At 50.7% G+C, this 7,111-nt stretch overlaps 1 pseudogene; it reads left to right on the top strand.

Moving 5' to 3' along the window:
* Nucleotides 1-1,762: 1,762 nt before the first annotated feature.
* On the top strand, nt 1,763-6,626 carry LOC149865071 (uncharacterized; annotated as a pseudogene).
* Nucleotides 6,627-7,111: the final 485 nt, after the last annotated feature.

Genomic DNA, 7,111 nt, shown 5'->3' with positions numbered 1-7,111 from the left:
CTATCTAAGGGAGATACAGTGTTCGTCACCCAGGCCCTGATCCTTACAGGTATTTAGGATGATTAAAGGGAAAATTAGATGCCTCAGTGGTATGAAGGGTCTGGGCCTCAGTACATTATTTGCAAGAAATGCGTGCTGATGCCTGAAAGCTTGTCCAACAGCACTTCCAACTATACAATTGATCCCAATAAAAGTCAGCAAAATAGCCATGCCTCTCACACACTTCCTAGGCCTTCGTGGCTAGACACTCCCACCCTACCACATAAGTCTGCATGGCATTCTATCTATTTGTTCCTAACAAGAACTTGCCCCCAAACAATTAGCATAGGAAGCTCTGACCTTAAATGTGCTACTCTCAGTACCATCAGAGAGGACTTTAGAGGGAAGGAGTGTGTTTTTTTCAGTTGGAAGAGTCCATGTTGCAGGTTAGCCACCCCTGATCTTTAATAAAACCATAGAATCATAGACAATTAGGCCTGGAATGAACCTTGAGAGGACATCTGGTCCAATCCCCTGCTCAAAGCAGGACCATCCCCAACTAAATCATCCCAGCCAAGGCTTCATCTAGCCAGGTCTTAAAAACCTCCAAGGTTGGAGATTCTGCAACCTCTCTGGATACTCTGTGTGGCAGGAAGCCACCTTTGTTTCTCCCCAAAATCTCTGCTCTGTGACAATGTGATTAGGATGGGCCCAGCAGAGGAGGCACACTCTTACCCTATCTCTTTAGGTAACCTGAGATGGATACATCCCTGAGGGAAGGGGGAAAGCTGCTCCCTCTACCTACGTGACTGGTATCAGCTACCTAGGTGAGGGGCTTCTACCTGGTGGGGTAGAGTCTGCCTGGCAACTAGTGATGTATTTCAAATTGGTTGGCTGACAGCCAACAGGTGCTGGTCTCCATTGCACCAGGTGAACGAGGTCACAGGGGCTATATAAGTTAAGATTGCCCAGGAGGAGGGAGCAGCAGCTATGTGGGGAACTCAGACTGAAAGAGGAGCTTTACCAGCTGAAACTGGCTCTCTCCCCCCATAACTCATGAGCTAGGAGTGGCCTGCCTCCAGAAAGAATCTATAACAGCCCCTGGATGATACTTGTGCGTCAGCTACTCGAGATCTGGTTAGATATATAGCTTGGCAGTAACTCAGATGTGTGATCAAAAGGCTACCTCAGCCAGACTCTTTTGCTCAATGGGATTTCTATGATATTGCTCTATCTTGTACCCTATTTTCACCCCACCCCTGTAATCAGTAAAGTTCTGCTTTGTGATTGGTGTAGGAGACTTATTGAGGGGTGGGTCTAAATTATGCCTAAGACGCCCCTTAGGTCTGCGGACTAAGAGGGACTTATCTTTTTGGCTCCTGACTTGGTGAAGTGACCCAAGTGCTTGTATTGGGTCGAGTACCCATTGAACTATTAGGCCTGTGTCTCCCCGAGGACACAGGGCCGAGAGAGTCCCTTCTCGGGGTGGTGGCAGCTTACATTACCCCCAGACTCTGTGGTGGGGCTCGAGAGCGGGTCTTCCAGGGCTCAGGTGCCCCTGGAGAGACATGTGGAGTCCGGAAGGTGGTTGGGCACAGTGAGGTGGGAGGCTTAACGCAAGAGCGCCCCCTCCTGGCCTGCCACACGTGGTGTTGGCGATAAGATATGAATACCCTGCTGTATTAGGGGCATCATTTGGGAAGAGTAATAGAGTCACTGAAATCCCTTGAGCAAACAATTTCTAATTTGGCATTGGGTCAACTGGATAGTGTAGATAGCTAGGATGGCAGACGAGTATGTCCAAATGACCGTGCCTGAACTAAGAGATCTGGCGAAAGACAGAGGCCTTCAACTGAAGAAAGGGCTAAAGAAGGAAGAGCTGATTAAACTCCTGTGCCACAATGACTCAGCCATAGAGCCACCTTCATGCACGTCAACTCCTGAGTCCTGCCCAGAATCACATTCCCGCATGTCAAGTCCGGGAGCCACCGAAAGATCACCCTCTGAGGGGGAGTTGTGGAGACTCCAGCTGCAGCTAGACTTGGAAAAGATGGAGCTGGAGGCCCAGCATGAGTGCGAGAAGGTACAGCTAGAGTTAAAAAGGATGGAGATGGAGGCCTGGCATGAAGAGGCCAAGTGCCAGGAGAGACAGAAAGCAGCACAGCGCAAGGCCCAAGAGGCTGAGGCCAAGTGCTAGCATGAACTAGAGGTACTCTGTCTGCAGCCCAATGGAGGAGATGCAGGCCCTCCGTGAGCGCCCGGGGGACACCCCAAACCAAACTGATTAATCGATATCGAGTTGGAGATGATCCTGACATATTCTTCAGCACCTTTGAAAGGCAAGCCCAACGGTGGAAGGTGCTCGAGGAAGAGTTCATGATGCATATGGCTGCCCCGGTAGAAAGCAACATGGCGGTGGTCCTGAACGGCCTTCCCTCAGATGCAGCTGATGACTATGGTACCTTTAAAAAGGCTGTATCTTCAAGGTTCAAGTTAGGACTGGATTATTTCCGGAAAAAATTCCAGAATATCCGCCCACAACCTGAGAAGACAATGGCTGATTTTGTAGCCCTGGTGTGGGATGCACTCCTTAAATGGGCATACGGAGCTAAGGCTGACAATAGAGAGAAGCTGCTCCATCTCATGGTGCTGGACCAATTTTATTATTGCTGTCTGAGGGAGATTAAATCCGTAGTCAAGGACAGGGCCCCCAAAGCCATTCAAGAGGCCACCGAAATTGCAGATCAGCTGTTGCTAAATCGGGAAGGGCCAGACAAGAAGCCACCCTACTTTGGGAAGAAACAGAAAGGGTTCCAAAGAGGGGGGAAGGGAGGGCCAGGTCCAAAAGGGGAGAAGGGGCCATCCCAGACTGAGCATAAGGAGGCCCCTGATTTGACCAAACCACCCAATTCGGAAAAGAGGGGGTTCTATAACTGCGGGGAGCCGGGCCACATCAAGCCCAACTGCCCAAAGCTAAGCAACAAACCCAAGCCCGTCAGACATGCAACAGCTGTAAACGGTGAGGGGGAAGACCCGAGCCCCTCTGAGGGGTGTGCCTGTTGCTACAGGATTACAAACCCAGAGGAGGTGATGGCCTCCCACAGGACCAAGATAACGGTAAATGGGAGAACCCTTATTGGGGAACTGGACACGGGGTCCAGTGTGACATTAATCAATGCCAACCTTGTTTCACCTGCAGATATAATCCCGGGGAGGACCCTTACCATTCAAGGGTGGTGTCCCCGCCATTTGAGGTACAGGTAACCCATCAGCCCATCGAGTGGAGAGGCTGCGCAGTGTGCATAGAACTGGGTGTGCTGGAAGGGGCTCCAGTCCCCATCCTGGTGGGACTGATTATGATTGATCTAGAACTTCTGCACCGGGAGGTGGACCAGGTCCTAGAGCTAGAGCCCTACCGTATTAATGTTGTTACTCATCAACAGAGCAGAAAGGCTAGAGGGGGAGGGTTAGAAACTCCCCAAGAGACAGCTACACCATTGGCTGCAGTGGGAGAGCCCAACGTGGAGGGCAATCGCACACCAGTCCCTGAGGGAACTAGCGACCCTAAGGGTGGGTTAAGTGACAGTCGCAGGGAGGTGTCTAGTCTGTCAGTGGCAGGAGGAGGTGAGACTCTCAGGGAGGAGTCCAAGGAAGTCCCTGAGGGTGAAGGTGCACTCCCTGCAGGAGCACCCGAACTCCCTGCTGATTGCTTAGCCGGGCAAGGGGAGTTCAAGCAGGAGGTTCTAGAGGACCCCAGCTTGGAGGACCTCTGGCAGATGGCTCAGAAGCAAGAGACCGAGTTCACCCCAGAGAAGAGGGAACAGATGGTCTGGGATAAAGGGCTTCTCTATCGGTTGTGGGTAGCAAAGAACCATGTCGAGACCTGGGAACCCCATCGCCAGATCATAGTACCTTGTAAATACAGACAGCAATTGCTTTCCATAGCTCACGATTTACCCTGTGCTGGTCGCATGGGCAGGGAATGGACACGCCGGCAGCTGCATGCGAACTTTTATTGGCCCAGAATTGCTTAGAATGTGACAGACTACTGCTGATCTTGCGAGACATGCCAGCAGACGGGCAAAAGTGGGGACAAGAGAAAGGCTCCCCTACAGCCCCTCCCTATCATTGATCAATCTTTCCAAGGAGAGCGGGTAGACATTGTGGACCCTCTGAGGCATAAGACCCATAGAGGGAAGAAATACATCCTGACTCTAGTGGATTTCGCAACTCAGTACCCGGAGGCAGTTGCCTTGACCTCCACCAAGGCACCTGTGGTTGCTGATGCCCTAACCAAGATCTTCTTTCAGCTGGGTTTTCCCTCCGAGATCCTGACTGACCAGGGTGGTAATTTCCTGGAGGAGGTGATGAAGTGCCTATGGGAGTGCTGTGGGGTGAAACACCTCAAGACCACAGCCTACCACCCTCAGACAAATGGGCAAGTAGAGAGGTTCAATGGGACCTTGAAAGGTATGCTAAAGGCCTATGTGGACTCTAACCCCAGTGACTGGAATGAGAAACTTCTGCATTTGCTCTTTGCCTACCGGGAGGTGCCCCAGGAGTCCACTGGGTTCTTGCCATTCGAGCTGATGTTTGGGAGGCGAGTTCGAGGTCCTTTTGATATGGTGAGAGAGGAGTGGGAAGGGAAAAATCCCTTCCACAAAAACCTCCATGGTGGAGTATGTGCTGAACTTTTGTCAGAAACTGACTGACATGATGAAAGTGGCACGAGACTCCCTGGGACAGGCCCAGGGGAAGCAAAGGTCCTGGTATGATGAAAAGGCCTGCTTACATACCTTTGAATGAGGTGATAAGGTTATGGTTTTCCTGCCACTAAAGGCAGACAAGCTGCAAGCTGCTTGGGAAGGTTCTCATGTTACAACCTGGATGATGTGACCTATATAGTGGCCAGGAGTGGGAAAAAGCCTAAGACAGTTCATGTGAACATGCTTAAACCATACTTTGATAGAGGTGATGCAGTATTCTGGATTTCCTCAGTAGAAGGATCACCTGAGGACCCAGAGGGGCCGGTCATTTATGGTGACTGGGATGGAGAGGCAAGAATAAAGGAACTCCACCTTCCGGCCCATCTGCCCTCCCAGGACAAGGACAAGCTACTCACAGCACTCAAAGACTTTGGGACAGTGTTCTCCAACAAACCAGGTAAAATGGACCTGGCAGTACACTCTATAGACACGGGCAGCCATTGCCCTATACACTCCAGGCTGTACCCAGTTAACGAGAAGGTAAAGCAAGAAATAATGCAAGAGATCACAGAGATGGAAGGGTTAGGGGTAATCCGGCCTTCAGTGAGTCCCTGGGCCAGCCCGGTGGTACTCGTCCGGAAGCAGGATGCGTCCATTCGATTCTGTGTGAACTACCAGAAGCTGAACACTATTACCACCCCCGTGCATACCCTATGCCCAGGATGGACACTTTGCTTGATTGCCTGGGCCCAGCCAAGGTTATCTCTACTCTCGATCTGTCCAAAGGATTCTGGCAAATGGCACTGCATCCGGATGCCATAGCCAACTCCGCCTTTACCACACCTGTGGGACTATATGAGTTTACGGTTTTACCTTTTGGTATGCGCAACTCTCCTGCATCTTTTCAAAGACTGATTAATAACCTACTACAAGGATGTGAGCAGTTTGCCATGGCTTAAATCGATGACATCGCCATCTTCAGTCAGGACTTTGAATCGCACCTGATTCATCTGGCTACCGTGTTAAGCAAAATCAAGCAAGTTGGTCTTACGGTGAAAGCCAAAAAGTGCCAGTGGGCACTATCTGAAGTGGTATATTTGGGACATCGTATGGGTGGAGGTCATATTGCTCCCTTGTGGGACAAGATTGAGGCCATTAAAGACTGGCCGCCTCCACAAAACAAGAAGCAAGTTAGAGCCTTCCTTGGCCTGGCTGGATATTACAGATGGTTTGTCCTGGGATTTAGAGTGATGGCAGCTCCCCTACATAAGCTGACCAAGAAGGGCAGCCCTGATCCAGTGGTCTGGAAGCAGGGGTGCCAAGAAACATTCAACACCCTAAAGGCTGCCCTGGTCAAACAATCGATCCTGAAGGGACCACTCTACGATAAACCCTTCTACGTAGCCACGGATGACTCTGACTCAGGACTAGGAGCTGTACTCTTACAAGAACACCAAGAGACATGGCACCCCATGGTGTACCTAAGCTGGAAATTAATCCCTTGGGAGTGGAACCTGTCATCTATTGAGAAGGAGTGTCTGACAATTGTCTGGGCACTGAACAAGCTGAGGCCCTATTTATGGGGGCAGCAGTTCACCATCCTATTGGACCATGCCCCACTGCAGTGGTTGCAGACAATGCAAAACACCAATGCCAAGCTTCAACAATGGGCCTGGCAGCTTCAAGAGTTCAACTTCATTGTCGAACACATCAATGGAAGCCAGAATGTGATAGCAGGTGCCCTGTCATGAAAGGACTCTGGGTAGTGGGCTGGATGGACTTAGACCCACCCGAGAGAGTTCTGGTGGGGGAGTCCCTTAATGTGCTATCATGTTTTATATGTGTTATTGGTAGGATCAGTATTATGTGTTGTGTAATTTCTCTTTAGGTGTGAAAGAAGACCCTTCCAAACAAAGCACACTTGTACCCATAGCTCTGTAAAGCTAAGTGTCCAAGCTTTTAAAGGAGGTGGGGAAGTGTGGAAGGAAGCCACCTTTGTTTCTCCCCAAAATCTGTGACAATTTGATTAGGATGGGCCCAGCAGAGGAGTCACACCTTTACCCTATCTCTTTACGTAACCTGAGATGGATACATCCCTGAGGGAGGGTGGAAACCTGCTCCCTCTGCCTACATGACTGGTATCAGCTACCTGGGTGAGGGGCTTCTACCTGGTGGGGTAGAGTCTGCCTGGCAACTAGTGATGTATTTCAAATTGGTTGGCTGACAGCCAACAGGTGCTGGTCTCCATTGCACCAGGTGAACGAGGTCACAGGGACTATATAAGTTAAGATTGCCCAGGAGGAGGGAGCAGCAGCCATGCGGGGAACTCAGTCTGAGAGAGGAGCTTTACCAGCTGAAACTGGCTCTCTCCCCCATAACTCATGAGCTAGGAACAGCCTCCCTCCAGAGGGAACCTCCAACAGCCT

Source organism: Crocodylus siamensis, chromosome 5 (genome assembly GCF_052110815.1).
Source record: "Crocodylus siamensis isolate JL-2025a chromosome 5, ASM5211081v1, whole genome shotgun sequence".
NCBI lineage: Eukaryota > Metazoa > Chordata > Crocodylia > Crocodylidae > Crocodylus > Crocodylus siamensis.
Note: the sequence above shows the minus strand (reverse complement) of the source record. Positions and strands in the feature narration are given on the sequence as shown.